We start from the raw sequence: 15466 nt of genomic DNA, 5'->3' as shown, positions 1-15466 counted from the left end.
TCTTACATCTATATGGAAGAACAAATGGCATAGCTAAGACACTCATAGAGAAGGAGGGGGTGGGTGGAGTTGCCTCAGCAGATTCTAAAAATTATTATAAAGGTGCCATATTTAAGATAGTGCGGGCCGGGCACAGTGGCTCATGCCTGAAATCCCAGAACTTTGCGAGGCTGAGGCAGGAGGATCACTTGAGCCCAGGAGCTTGAGACTAGCCTGGGCAACACACGGTGAGACCCTGTGTCTACAAAACTTACAAAAAATTGGCGGAGCACGGTGGTGGGCGCCTGTAGTCCCAGCTACTCGGGGGACTAAGGTGGGAGGATCACCTGAGCCCGGGAGGTCGAGGCTGTGGTGAACTGAGATCACACCACTGCACTCTAGCTTGGGTGACAGAGTGACACCCTGTCTCAAAACAAACAAACAAACAAACAACAACAAAAACAAAAACCTTAATGTATGACAAAGTTGGCATTGCTGGCCAGTGAGGGAAGGAGATGTTCAATAAATTATGCTGGTTATCCATATGGAAAATAAGGTCTGACAACATCAAGTGTTGGCAAGGCTGTGAAACCGCTAGAAAGCTTGTACGCTACAGGGGGGGCGTATGGATCGGTACAACCACTTGAGGAAACAATTTGTCATTGCCCAGCAAAGTTGCAAGTGTACATTTCTGGTGGCCCACGGATTTTCCCCTGGATATACCCACTAGTGAAACTTGTGCTGGGCATCAGGACTCTGGTAACAGCCCAAAAAGTGGAAACAATTCCCCCATCCACCAAGCAGGTGATACAGAGATCAGTTGTAGTTTAATCCCACGACAGAACAGAATGCTTGTGGGAAAAATGGATTATGGCTCTTAGTCTCGTGAATACCACATTCAGTGGAAAGGCAGGTTATAGAATAATACAGACAGTATGAATCCATTTATATAAAATTCAAAACAGGCAAAACTAAAAAATATATCGTTTGGGGATGCAAAGGTGGTGAAACTGTAAAGAAACACACGAGTGGTAAATGTAAAATTCAAGAAGGTGGTCACCTCTGAAGTGGGGGTGGGGGACATGGGGCGAAGAGAAGGGTCACTCAAGGTCCTTCAAAGGGAACGTTACCTTTCTTCTAAGCTGGTGGTGAGTACACAGAAGTTCGCTGTATTGTTTTTTACACTTACACATATTTTGTAAATGTCCTTTTGTGTCTACTCAGTGTCTACTAGACCATTTTAAAAGGTGAGAGTTCTGCTGAATTCCATATGGAGAGGCACCGTAATTCTTTCGTGGCTAACAAACCTCAAAAGTCTTCATTAGGCCCTGGTGACCCCTCCAGGTAACGGACGAGGGGAGAAATTGGGTCCCAGGACTGGCTCTGACCCCTGCCATCTCCGGTCACAACAGCTGGTACTCACTGGTAGGGCTGTGCCTGTGGCTAAAATGTCAAAGTACCTCTGCACCCGTTGGTAAACTGCAGCTGACCCTGAACCAGTCTCTCCTTTGGGACCCCCCCCTCGGCCCCTGCTCCTCCTGATCCGGAACTAGTGGCTCATTCTGGGCACAGCAGTGGCCCTTGGAGAACCTGCATCAGCCCCTCAGCAGCCTCTATACCTGGGCTATCCTGGTGTTAAGTGCTGGAAAATTCACACTGCGCCCTTGGGGTCCCAGCACCCACCCTTTGGGAGGAGAGAAGACTTCAGGTGACGTCCACCCACCGGCTCTGTGTGCAGCCCTGTCCACCCACAGCCAGTTTGCCTCATGGCTAGGTCACCTCCAAGCCTGAATTTGGAATTCAAATGAAGGAGTTTATTTTTACCTTTTATTCAACAGCGGCTGTAGCTTAATCAGTTCTCTAATGATCAATTGTTCTGATTCTAAGAAATCAAACACTTTGAAACCAATTCACTGAAGGCCCTTCTGTCTCTGCGAAAGGATTGCTTGTCAGTTGGGTTAGGGGCTGCTTCCTCTCCTGGGGGCTTTTTCTTCACCTTTCTTCTAAAGTAGATGGTCTAGCTACCGAAGCCTTTCGCACAGGGTTGCCCATTTGCCCTTGGGCTGATGTTGCCCCCTCTGGCTCCAGGCAATTGCTCCCTGTGGCCGCAGCTGTCGTGCCCGGCTCTGTGAGGGAAGAGAGCAGCGAGGCAGTGTGGCCCTGCACTTGGCTGCACTGTGTGTTTAACTATGTCTAATGCACAAAGAAAAACTGCATCAGGACACACAAAATCAGTCCAAAATATGTTTTGTTTTTTCTTTTTTCCTTAGACAAAGTCTCGCTCTGTCACCCAGGCTGGAGTGCAGTGGCACGATCTCAGCTCACTGCAACCTCCACCTCCCGGGTTCAATCAATTCTCCTGCCTCAGCCTCCTGAGTAGCTAGGATTACAGGCATGCCCAACTGCGCCCGGCTAGTTTTTTGTATTTTTGGTAGAGTTGGGGTTTCACCATGTTGGCCAGGCTGCTCTCGAACTCCTGACCTCGAGATCACCCCGCCTTGGCCTCCCAGAGTGCTGGGATTAGAGGCGTGAGCCACTGCGCCCAGCCAGTCCAAAATATCTTAATAAGGTATGCTTATTTCTAGGAAAAAATAATCTTAGGAAAGGGTCTTTATCCAAAAGGACAAGAATTCTCTTGGTTTCCTCAGCTCAGGGGAGAGGCCTGAGTAGAGAAAACAGAAAGGACAAGGGCAAGATGTCCCAAAGGGGTAAGTGCCCTCCTGGCTCGTCTTGGCCTCTGACCCCGGCAAGAATCACACTTCCCTCAGGAGAGCAGCCTCACTCACTCCCACAGAAGCCCGGTGCGGAAACAGGCTGCCCTTAGGGGAATGCTTTGTTTTTAAACCATAAAATGCCAAAATGTTGGGAGAAAATAAGGCCCTGCCAGTGCTGTGGACACAGCCCGCAGTCCCCGGAGGCTGTGGGGAGAGCTGGGTATGTCCCCCTGGGGATGGGGGGCATGCCGTATTCCTGAGCAGGCACCTGCCTGTCTGCCCGCCGAGGTTTCTGAAGGCAGGACATTTGCTGAACCTGGCAGGACTGAAGGCACTCTTACCCTAGCTGCCTTCTGCTCCGGGGGCACAAGGTGTGGGAGCCAGAGGTCTGAGGGGGTCCCGTAGGCACTGGTGGGGCCCAGAGAGGACAGGGCTTCCCAATCCCAAAGGGTCTTTAGCCTTAGCAACCAGGGGGCTGAGTCCGCCCTCGGAAAAGGGCGATCCCATTGGCAGGCATCAAAAAGTCCAGGCAAAGATGGGGCCCCTCTCACCCCCTCACCTTGGCACAAGTTCTGCCTGCCTCGGCCTGGGGGGTGGAGGGTGGGAAGGGAGGGAAGGGAGGTCAGGCCACCTCCTCTCCATTCCAGTCCATTCCAGCCCCAAGGATGGGGAGGGGAGGCCCATGGGATGTGAGTCTGGGCTGAATTTTAATAACTGAAAAGGACCAGAAAAGTTAATGATCGGGGTGGGGGAGGTGCCAGAACACAGTGACTGGCGTAAACAAGCCCTGTCATGAGTTCCACCAACAGGAATGGTCTGGAATGGCCGGCACAGCCCCAGGAAGTGCTGGAGGGGCTGCAGGCCCAGGTGTGATCACCCCACTAGGCTGTGTTGCCCAAGCTGGGGTCAGGCCTCCAGGGCGCCTCCTCACCCTGTCCCCTCCAGATGGGGCAGAGCAGGGAGCAGCTGAGCAAGGACAGGCATTTGAGGACAAGTGGGCAGCACAGACATTTCCCACTCACTGAGGCTAGGAGGTTGGGCGGGGAGCACCCTGGGGTGAACAGAAAGCACTGGGCTGTGAGGGAGTCCTTGAGCAGACTGGGTCCAACAGGAAGCCTGCAGCTGTGGAATCCTGAGCTCAGCCCTGCTAGTGATTTTCTAGGCTCTGTTGTGCTGTGCCAGCTCCGAACCTGCCAGGAAGCCACCCCTTGCTCTTTCTCTGGCCAGAAGAGAAGAAGGCTCTTCAGTCCTGATGGCCTAGGTCCAGCGCCCAGGCCAAGGGCGCCCCTGCAGACAGGTGCTGACGCTAACATTTGTCCATCCGGCCCACGTAGCCGCCCTCCGATGTCTTTAGATCCGTGGCCTTTTCTCCGTGGCGGGCGGGTCTCCGGGGCAGTCTGTCCCCTTCCTCGCGTGGCGGCCTGCTGCACACCAGCGGCAGCAGCATCCCGTCGCGGCAAATGGCTGCCGCGCAACAGGCTGCCTGGTGGTTGAGCGGAAACCATGGCAACGGGAAGCAGGGAGGATATTCCCGTCACCCTCTGGAAAGGGCAGCCTATTTCTGGGACCCGAGCCCAGTTCTTCACTAGTTGTGTATTTTGCTGTGAATTTCGATGCCGGAGACACGGCGTGGAGGGTGCGGGGCTGAGGTGGGGAGGGGCGGTAACCGCCCCCAGCCCCAACCCCGGGCCCGGAGGAGGAGACCCAGTTCCGGGCTCAGCCCCACCGGATCAGACCCCTCTCCAGCCACACCAGGGGAGGGCGGGCGCTTTGGGGGGCACTGGGGCAGGGCCTGCTTCCCAGTCCCCAACAGAGGGGACCTTTTGGAACCCCTTGTCCGGGGACTGCCTGGGGCTCCCAGCAGCAGGGGGATGGGGTGGGGGTGGCGAGCCTAGCTCGCGGGACTCAGCGTCAAGCCAGGCCCCGCCGTGCGTGCACACGGGCTCGCGCATCTCCCCGCACGCGCACGCTGGAGCAGGGTGGCTTTTGATGTAGACGGCTCTGCCCCCTAGCGGCAGCTGTGATCAGCATGCGGGGCTCCTTCCAGGGAGGGCTTTGGAGAGGAAGGAGAAGGGGTCCAGGGAGAGAATCGCAGGCTGAGCTTGGGGTGGAAGATCCCAGGAGGGGTTCACGGCGGCCCGCTGCCCCGGCAGCTCCTTTTCACCCGCCACCCTCGTCCTGGGTGACCTCAGTCCCTCTTATGGCTGTCCAGACCTTTCCCCTAGGGGACAATCCCCAGGAAGACATAGGCCCCTCAAACTCCACGTGTCACAATGGAGCGCGTCTTCTTCCCACACCCGTCCCTCATCTCGGAGACTGGCACCTTCACCCACCCGGTTGGCCCAAACTTGGGAAAGCTCCTTGATATCTCCTCTTCCTCCTCCCCAACATCCACCTCCTCACTGATCCTGGGGATTCTCCATCCCAAATAGCTTTGAAATAATCAACTTCTGGTAGGCAGAATTTCGGCCCCCATGACCTTCATTCCCGTGTCACTCCCGTGAGTATGTTACATTACATGGCCAAAGGGACTTTGCAGATGTGATTCGGGCTACTCATCGGTTGACCTTAACATAGGGAGAAGAGCTCATACAAGCAGAGCTTCACTGGCCGAGGCCAGAAGCCGAAGTCAGAAAGATGCAGAGATGATGGGAAGAGCTCTTGGCATCATTGATGGCTGGAAAGTGAAAGGAGGGCCTAGCTCCAGGGAACTGAATTCTGCCAACACCTGAATGAGCCCAGTTCATCTGACACCTTTTTTTGTTGGCTTGTCTTTATTTTGAGTTATGATAGATTCACAGGAAGTTCTAAAGACAGTGCAGGGAGGTCCCATGTACCCTTCACCCTGTTTCCCGATTTAAAGTATACATGCCAGGCGTGGTGCCTCATGCCTGTAATCCCAGCACTTTGAGAGGCCATGATGGGTGGATCACTTGAGTCCAGGAGTTCGAGACCAGCCTGGACAACATGGCAAACTCTGCCTTTACAAAAAATTTTAAAGTGTACAATGCAGTACTTTAAAAAATATTCATAGAGTTAAGTAACCATCACCACGATCTCATTCCAGAACGTTTTTATCACCCCCACCAGGAGCCCTGTATCACCTAAGCACTAACTCCTCATTCTCCTCTCCCCCTAAGTCCTGGCAACCATTTGTCTTCCTTTCTATGGATTTGCCTGTTCCAATCTGGCATAGAAATGGACTCATATAATTTTGTGGCCTTTTGTGTCTGGCTTCTTTGGCTTGGCATAATGTTTCCAAGGTTCACCAACACTGCAGCATGGACCAGTGTTTCATTGCTTTTGGGGGCTGAATAATGTTCATTGCCTGGATATGCCACCTTTTGTTTATTCATCTATTGATGGACATTTGAGTTGCTTCTGCTTTTTGGCTATTACGAATAAATCTGCTATGAACATTCGTGCAAATTATCTGGTGTGGGCATATACTTTCACTTCTCTTGGCTGTACAGCTAGGAGTGGAATTGCTAGGTCACATGGTTACTCTATGTTTAACCTTTGGAGGAACTGCCAGACTAGTTTCCCAAATGGCTATAACCATTGAACATCTTACTAGCAATGTATGAGGGTTCTGATTTCTCCATATCCTCTCCAAACAGACACTTGTTATTTTCCATTTTAATTTTATTAGTCATCCTAACAGGTGTGAATTGTATCTTATTCGAGTTTTTTTTTTCTTTTCTTTTTTCTTTTTTGAGACAGACTCTCACTCTGTCGCCCAGGCTGGAGCGCAGTGGCACGATCTCAGCTCACTGCAACCTCTGCCTCCTGGGTTCAAGCGAGTCTCCTGCTTCAGCCTCCTGAATAGCTAGGATTACAGGCACCTACCACCATGTCCAGCTAATTTTTGTATTTTTAGGAGACCCGGGGTTTCACCATGTTGGTCAGGCTGATGTTGAATGCCTGACCTAAGGTGATCCACCTGCCTCAGCCTCCCAAAGTTCTGGGATTATAGGCATGAGCCACTGCACCTGGCCTCATTCTAGTTTTGATTTGCGTTTTCTAGTGATCTGCATCACTAATGACTAGTGATGTTGACCATTTTTTCATGTGCTCATGGCACATTGTACATAGTCTTTTGAGAAATGTCCGTTTAGATCATTTGCCCAATTTTTTTTCTTTTCAAGCAAATGAATACTTTGATTAATACGGTAAGTTTAAAAAAAACATGGTAGGGTTTTGACCCCAAATATTTATCAGGTCTGCTACTCAAATGAACTTATAGCTGGACAATGTATGAACCTTGAAGATGCCTCTTCCACTCCAGTTTAGGGTCCAACGCACAATTCCACACTCTCATCCCCCAGCTCCTCAAGGGTCTTTGCAAATCTCTTTCATTTTATGCTAAGTCCCTGAAATGCATCAGGGTATTACATCAAGTTGTACAGAATATCAAGATCTCATCCTCTATTTTAGGTTCCATGTCAGATAAAGCTGAATTAGGTTGTCCAAACAAACTCACCAGACAGGTTATATCAGATAGTGTACCACATAAAATTTAAATTTTGAACAAAATATATATCTCCTCCTTTGGTCTCACACAGAAATTAAAGTCCTCAAATACAGATAATACTCTCCATTCTCCAGCTCTTCTCCAGATTCATGGGTCCAAGCCAGGTCAGCCCATCCACATTCCCAGTTGAAGTCTGGTCCTTTCTTCAGTAGTTGCTGTATGGAGTCATCTTCTAGAATTATTGCGGCTCCTTCAGCCCCTCCAGAGCTGGAGAACTCCAACTGTGAGGCTCATGTGTCACACACAGACCCAAAGTTCCATGGAGCTATCAGATCACACAAGAAAGAGCAAAGCACCTCAAACATCTAGAAATAACAACCAAAGCCTGGGAACAAATGTGACTGCTGCAAGAGCGTGGTCTAGGTCCTCATTCCTGTATGAGAGAGCATTTTCCAAACAAACTTACTTCCCCAGACAAAAACGCTAACAATCAAAACTCACTTTGAGTTCATCAACCACAGACCATAGCAGAGAACTGAGTGTGAGTGAGGACAGAGCGTGGACAGAGGAAAACAGAGAAAACCAAAGGCTCTCTGGTTTCAGCTTCTCCTGGGTGTCAGCCACGTGGACAGAGGAAAACAGAGAAAACCAAAGGCTCTCTGGTTTCAGCTTCTCCTGGGTGTCAGCCAATCTCCACCAGATGACCAGAATCCATTGGCTGTAAACCACCGACCATGCTCTCAACTCGTTCATCTCTATCCTCCGGGCCAGCGCCACCAGCATCCCTGCCATCTTCACCATTTCCTTGGCCTTCTCCTCGGTCTTCTGGCACCTGTTGGCCACCCTGCCCTCCATTGCGTTGTCCGGGTTGTTGAGGTGGTTGAGGATGCTCCTCTGAAGCTTCCACCTGGGTTTTGATCTGGATGGGCATATTGCCCATCTTCCACAGCGTGCTCTGCTTCCACAGGTATGCTGGCCAGTGCTTGTCAGCGACGCGATGTCCTCTCGCATCTTATGGATGACTGGGAGCAGAAACTGCTCAAAATCCTCCTCCACCTCCAGCACCTCTACTTCCTTCGGTTCTGACAGCTCGACGACGTCCGGGGGCCGCATCTCTTCCTGCTGCCTCAGAACCGCAGTAGCAACGTGAGCAGAGCAGCGGTAAACAAAATCCCTTTACCTAATTTTAATCGGGCTATTTCTTTTTGTTATTGAGTTGCATTGGTTCTGTATATGATCTAGATACAAGTCAATTATCAGCTACTATGTAATTTGCAAATGGGTTCTGTTATTTTGTGGGTTGTCTTTTCACTTTCTTGATGGTGCCCTTTGAAGCACAACAGTTTTTCATTTTCCAATTTATTTTTGCTTTGCTTGTTTGATACTTTGGACATCCTTTCTAAGAAACCATTGCCTAAGCCAAGGTCATCAAGATTTACTCTTGCGTTTTCTTCCGAGAGTTTTATAGTTTTAGCTCTTACATTTAGATTTATGATCCATTTTGAGTTAATTTTTGTATATGGTCTGAGCTAGGGGTCCAAGTTCATTCTTTGGCTTGTGGATGTCTAATTGTCCCAACACCTTTTGTTAAACAGACTATTCTCTCTGCCATTGATGTTGGTCTTGGCACCCTTGGCAAAAATCAGTTGACCACAGATGTAAGGGTTTATTTCTGAATTCTTAATTCTGTTCAATTGATCTATGAGTATCTTTGTGCTAGTACCACACAGACTTGAGTCCTGTAGCTTTGTGGTAAGTTTTGAAATTAGGAAATGTGAGTCTTGGAAAATTAGGAAAAGTAACTTCATTCTTTTTCAAGATTGTTTTGGCTATTCTGAGTTTCTTGCATTTTCACATACATTTTAGGGTCAGCTTGTCAATTTCTGCACAAAAGTCAGCTAGGACTGATTTTCTCTTTCTTTCTTTCTTTCTTTCTTTCTTCCTTCCTTCCTTCCTTCCTTCCTTCCTTCCTTCCTTCCTTCCTTCCTTCCTTCCTTCCTTCCTTTCTTTCTTTCTTTCTTTCTTTCTTTCTTTCTTTCTTTCTTTCTTTCTTTCTTTCTTTCTTTCTTTCTTTCTTTCTTAATTTAAGCCAGCTGGGATTTTGATAAGGATTCCATTGAATTTGTAGATCAATTTAGAGAGTATTGTCATCTTGGTTGCCGGCAAAGCTCGAGTCCTGTCCTCTTGCTCTCCTCCACGGACAGTGTGAGCTTCACCACTTGCTCCACCTTCTCCACCAACTACCAGTCCCTGGGCTCTGTCCAGGTGCCCAGCTATGGTGCCTGGCTGGTCAGCAGTGTGGCTAGCATCTATGCAGGTGCTGGGGCCTCTGGTTCCCGGATCTCCGTGTCCTGCTCCACCAGCTTCCAGGGCGGCATGGGGTCTGCGGCCTGGCCACAGGGATGGCCAGGGGTCTGACAGGAATGGGAGGCATTCAGAACAAGAAGGAGACCATGCAAAGTCTGAACGACCGCCTGGCCTCCTACCTGGGCAGAGTGAGGAGCCTGGAGACTGAGAACCAGAAGCTGGAGAGCAAAATCCGGAAGCACCTGGAGAAGAAGGGACCCCAGGACAGAGGCTGCAGCTATTACTTCAAGACCATGGAGGACCTGAGGGCTCAGATCTCTGCAAATACTGTGGAAAATACTCGTGTTGTTCTGCAGATCGACAGTGCCCGTCTTGCTGCTAATGACTTTAGAGTCAAGTATGAGACAGAGCTGGCCATGCGCCAGTCTGTGGAGAACGACATCCATGGGTTTTGCAAGGTCATTGATGACACCAATGTCACTTGGCTGCAGCTGGAGACAGAGATCGAGGCCCTCAAGGAGGAGCTGCTCTTCATGAAGAAGAATCACGAAGAGGAAGTAAAAGGCCTACAAACCCAGATTGCCAGCTCTGAGTTGACCGTGGAGGTAGATCCCCAAATCTCAGGACCTCGCCAAGATCATGGCAGACATCCGGGCCCAATATGACAAGCTGGCTTGGAAGAAACAAGAGGAACTGGACAAGTACTGGTCTCAGCAGATTGAGGATGCCACCAGAGTGGTCACCATGCAGTGACAGAGTGAGACTCCATCTCAAAAACAAACAAACAAACAAACAAACAAACAAACAAACAAAACCCTCTGAACTCAGTGAATGGAACCTTATTTGGAAAAAGTGTCTGTGCAGATGTGCTTAAGTTAAGGATCTCGAGATGAGATCATCGGGATTAGGGCCCTACATCCAATGACAGGTGTCCTTATAAGAGAAAAGAAGTCACAAACACAGAGGAGAAGGCCACGTGGATTCACAGAGAATAGAGCGGTGTCATCACAAGCCAAGGGACACCCAGATTCCCCAGGAACTGGGAGAGGCAAGAAGGAGCCTCCCCCAGAGCCTCCAGAGGAGGGAACAGGGTCCTGCGGACACCAGGATCTTAGGCTTCTGGCCTCCAGAGCTGCCAGAGAGCGCATTTCTGTTGTGTTACTTTGTTACGGCAGCCACAGGAAATGGGGTGGTGGGGGGGCGGGCCATGAACGGGAAACAAATACATCTTCACTTTGATGCTTTTGTACAAATACCCCCTAGGAAAATAACACATTTAGGGCCCCATTAATGCATGACAATTGAGTAACTCATAGACAGGCCTCACTCCTCTCTCCCTGATACCTTGACCTTTACCCTCCCTCCCTTCCTCAGCCACTTGCTCCTGATCCCCAGATCCTGTCAGCATGTTGTCATGGATAGAGTGGACCTGTGTGACATGTGAGGGACAGCGAGATCAAGGTCCCTGGAGACAGACTGTGGCATGGAGCCGGAGAGCTGAAGTGTCCTAGGGGGAGGATAGTAAAAGCATAATGTTGCTCTTTGGGGCAGGTGGAAACTTCTAGAGTTCTCTGTGTATGAGAATGGAACTGCAAATTATTTGCCAGTGACTTTCCTGCTTTGCTCCAGCGAGAGGGTCACAGTGGGACCAGTGGCTGTGAGTGGAGTCCCCATGGGGTTGCGGGACAGGAGCCTTCACCCACCTGAGCCAGGGAGCCAGCTGTTCATCACAGGAGGGGCTCAGGGGCTGCCTAGGAGACAGATTTCAGGCCAAGGTCTTTCCATCAGCTCCCACTCTGGCTGCTGTGCAGCCCACAACGAGGATCCTCCATCTCCAACCATCGCAGTGGAGCCTTGTTTCAGAGGTGACCTCGCTGACCTCGTTGCAGGACTTTGAGGGTACACCCCACTCTGGTCCCCTCCCGCACCACCTCCTTGCTATCAGGAGTCGTCCCTGGGCTATCAGGAGTCCCGGGACAGCCCGGCCACCCACCCTCGCTGTGGCTGTCCTGCTGACACCCTGGGTTTCTCAGGTCCTTGCCTTCACTTGGCCCTTCTGAGAGCTTCCTGGCTCCGTAACGTTGCCCACTTCTTCCAGCTGCTCTGCCCTCCGACTTTCTTTGCTGGCCAGTCTCCCAGCTCTTCCGTGTGAAACCCTTCTCCCCATAAGAAGATTTTGTCCTCAGTGGCACGATTGCATGTGGTAGTTTTAAAAAATAATGGATTTACTCAGATATAATTCACGTACCATAAAATTCACCCATTTAAAGCATACAATTCAATGGCCTTTTAATGTATTCACAGAGTTGTGCCACCGTCACCACTATCTAATTCCAGAACAGCCTTGTCACCCCTGTCTCCATCAGCAGTCACTCCCTGTGATCTCTTCCTGGCCCTGGCACCCACTCATCTGGTTTTAGTCTCCCGCACATCTATTGCCGGGGTAGATTTTCCAGCCCTCATGCCCGACTGGCAGCACTTCTCCCTAGGTCCAACTTGGTCACACCCAAGATCCCGTGCGTGCTTAGAGCTTGCTCAATTACTCTGTTGAGCTCCTGGTTACTCGAGTCTCTGAAAAAGAAAATAATACCAGGTAGTAGATTCACCAAAAAGTCATAATCTGACCAGGCTTTGTGGCTCACACCTGTAATCTCAGCACTTTGGGAGGCCGAGGTAGCCAAATCACCTGAGGTCAGGAGTTCGAGACCAGCCTGGCCAACATGGTGAAACCCCGTCTCTACTAAAAATACAAAAAATTAGCTGGGTGTGGTGGCGCACGTGGCCTGTAACGCCAGCTACTCAGGAGGCTGAGGCAGGAGTATCACTTGAACCCGGGAGGTGGAGGTTGCAGTGAGCCAAGATCATGCTACTGCACTCCAGCTTGGGCGGCAGAGCGAGATTCTGTCTCAATCAATCAATAAATAAAAAGATGAAGGGTGGGTAGGCAGTGGGGAGCGGGGAGGGAGAACAGAGATGGAGGCTGTGGATCTTGCCGATGGTGAGAGGGAGCTGGCTCGGATGGCACAGTGGATAAGTGACTATGGCAGGAGGTTCCCAGGCAGTGAGGAGTTTCTAAAGACAAGTAGTAGGCCTGGACTTTGATGAGGCTGCCAGGATGAAGACCTGGGCAGGTTAGGTGCTTTGGAAATTGCCTCTGCTTTTTGAAGACCACCCAGGCTTTCCCATGGCCCTGCCTGTGCACAGCCTCTCTTCTGGACCCCAAATGCCTCTTCCCTCTTTCTCTGCCTCATCCTTTGATCTTCAGACCGAGTCCTATTCCTTGAAATGAGTCACTCACTCTTTTCCATAATAGTGCTATTGTGAGGGAAAGGCTGTGATTTAATCAATGTATGGGCACATGGTGAGGATTAGCTAAGGAAGCGCTGGCAAATATTACAGAATCGTGTTTCTGATGGTGACTGGCAGCCCCAGGGCCGAGCCTGGGGTCGCGAACCAGGCTTCAGCCCTCGAGGAACTCACCATCTGAGCCAGGGGAGATGAGACGGGGTATGCCACATTTGGGACAATGGGGACAGGCTTGCCAGTGGGAGAGGAGGTGCTGCCTAAAGGTTTGCTGGCTCCAGTTGGTGGCTAGTGAATTATTCATTTATCAACCACTGCGCCGAGGTGACCCAGGGCTTTAAACTTCGTGTTCATTGAGTCATTCCCTCGGCTTACATTCCCAGGCACCTTTTACTAGCTGAGCTGGGACTCTTCTCAGCACATAAGGCCCAGAGCAGAAGGAGGAGTTCGAGCTGTGCCTAGAGGATAGGCGGGCCACCAGGGGCCAGAGGGAAGCACTGTATGATTTGGGGTGTTCGCATATGTGCATGTGTGTATGTGGGGGGAATGTGTGATGCATGTGTATGGGGGTGTGTGTGTGTGTAGTGTGCACAGATGTGGTGGTAGGGGGAAGCTGAGAGGCAGCAGCCTGATTCTCCAAGGCCCATAGCTGCTTTAGGGAACATGGGCTTGAGCCTTCTAGATCTAGCTGTGGCTGCTCCAGCCCAGGGCACTGTCTGGAGGAACACAGGACCTGGCCTCCACCAACGGGGCTGAGGCAAGGTGGGCCCTCTGGGCATTGCCCAGGTTTCAGCCTTGGGCTGGGGAGAGGGTGGGGCTGCTCACAGCTTGGGGACAGACACAGTGCTCAAGGTATGGCAGGTGTCAGCAGCACCGGGAGCTGGGGACCCTGAGTCAGTTCACACACGCACATATGCACACACACGTGCACACCTGTGCACATAGACAAAAGCAAGCTGGGTGATGGAAGTGGAGCAGTAATTCCTTCACCAGGCAGAATATGTGCAGAGACGTTCAGCTGGGGGGCCATAACCTTTAGGGGACCTGCCAAAGGTCTCTGCCATGAGGCAAAGTGGTGAGATCTGAGGCCGGTCAGTTGACAGGGTGACTCTGCAAGGACCAGCATGTGAGGCCAAGGCCCCACATTTTCTCCTGAGGGTGAAGGGACCCCGGAGGGTGTCAGGCAGGGCAGGACCTGTTGAGCCTCGCCGTTTAGAAAGCTGGCTCCGGCGGCTGCTATTGTGGGCTGAATGGCAGCCCCCAAAAGGTGTGTCCATGTCCTAATCCTTGTGACTGTAACCTTATTTAGAAGGACCTTTGCAAGATGTAATGAAGATAAGGATGTCAAGATGAGCTCCTCCTGGATTATCTAGGTGGGCCCTAATCCAGTGACAGATGTGCTTATAAGAGAAGAGAAGACAGGGAGAAGGCCATGTAAAGATGGAGGCAGAGATTGGAGTGATGGGGCCACAAGCCCAGGAAGAACTCAGGCTGCAGAAGCTGGAAGAGCAAGGAAGAACTGATCCTCTGCCAGAGCCTTTGAGGGAGCAAAGCCCTGGTGTCACCTCCATTTCAGGTGTCTGGCCTCCAGAATTGAGAGAGGATATACTTCTGGTGTTTTTAGCAACCCAATTTGTGGTCATTTGTTACAGTAGCCCCAGGAAACTAACCCAGCTGCGATGGAGAGGACTTGGGGAGCCTGGTGGAGGCAGGAGGTGCTGAGGAAGGAGACCCAGGCCGGACTGGGTGTGTGGGGTGGGGGTAAGAGGTGGAGACTTCCACATCATCCGGAGATCAAGGCGCCTGGGTAGAAGGGTTTAGGGAGTAGTAGCTGTTGCCTCTCCATATTGCCAGCTGTCTGAAATTGTAGCAATGATCTGAATGTATCAGAATGGCTCAAGTGACTGTCACTAGCTTGGGAGTCCTTTTGGGGTTCTATGTCCCTAAAGCCTGATGCGCCATTTCCTGCTTGTGGAAGGCACGAATGAAAAATGGGATGGTAAATACATGAGTTCGATATTCAACATGTATTCAACAAACATTTATTAGGCTCCTACTGTGCGTAGCGCTGGAAAGGCAAGCAGAAGCTAGATTCCCAATCGATCCCAGGAGGCTGGACGATCCAGACACAAACACCGTTCATGCGTCTATTGGAAAAGGCCCCCTTGGAATTTTGTGCACAGCATTTCCTTGGGGTGTCGGTGGATCGAGGTTTGCAAACACTAGCACCTTTTCCGGTGGCCGCTGCCTTCTCAGACCTCAGACACCGGCGCCTCCACGTGAACTCCCGCAGGCGTCTCTAGCCCAGGGCTTGGCGGGCGCTGCCGGCTGTTCCTGGCCTAAGCCATGTTGGGCCGCCAGCCCGGGGCTACACCTTCTTCGGACCGCGGGGATTTGCGGCTCGAGTGACCGGAGGTGACCTCCCGCGGGTCTGAGAGCAGCTCCGCGGACTCTCGCTCCGCGGGGAGGAGCCTGCGTCTCCCAGAGGCGGGGCTCGAGGCGTCTAGGGGGTCGCCACTCGCTAGCCGCCCGGTGGTGTCGGCCTCTGCGCCTGCGCCTGCGCCTGCGCGCGCGGCCAGGCAGCCTCTGTGGCGCAGGCGCGCGCTCACTCTTGGGTGCTGGCCCTGCGGGGCGGGGCGGAGGAGCGGCGGGGCGGGACGCAGACGGGTGGGGCGGCCGTGCCCGCCGC

The 15466-nt window shown here is 51.6% G+C and overlaps 1 long non-coding RNA gene and 2 pseudogenes across 2 annotated transcripts in view; 2 read left to right on the top strand and 1 right to left on the bottom strand.

The window, feature by feature from the left end:
• LOC114674999 (uncharacterized) overlaps window positions 1–6122 on the top strand; it is a 35379-nt gene extending 29257 nt beyond the window's left edge. Inside the window, exon 7 of the long non-coding RNA XR_013412870.1 lies at window positions 1204–6122. This is a non-coding gene — a long non-coding RNA (uncharacterized LOC114674999). The remainder of the gene's footprint in view (window positions 1–1203) is intronic.
• A 1179-nt stretch (window positions 6123–7301) lies between these two features.
• LOC144338620 (keratin, type I cytoskeletal 18 pseudogene) lies at window positions 7302–11743 on the top strand (annotated as a pseudogene). Its single transcript, XR_013412869.1, has 2 exons — window positions 7302–8328; window positions 9261–11743. The product of XR_013412869.1 is annotated as a keratin, type I cytoskeletal 18 pseudogene (transcript).
• LOC114674833 (MORF4 family-associated protein 1-like) lies at window positions 7651–8280 on the bottom strand (annotated as a pseudogene).
• Window positions 11744–15466: the final 3723 nt, after the last annotated feature.

This window comes from Macaca mulatta, chromosome X, assembly GCF_049350105.2.
Source record: "Macaca mulatta isolate MMU2019108-1 chromosome X, T2T-MMU8v2.0, whole genome shotgun sequence".
Classification (NCBI taxonomy): domain Eukaryota; kingdom Metazoa; phylum Chordata; class Mammalia; order Primates; family Cercopithecidae; genus Macaca; species Macaca mulatta.
Note: the sequence above shows the minus strand (reverse complement) of the source record. Positions and strands in the feature narration are given on the sequence as shown.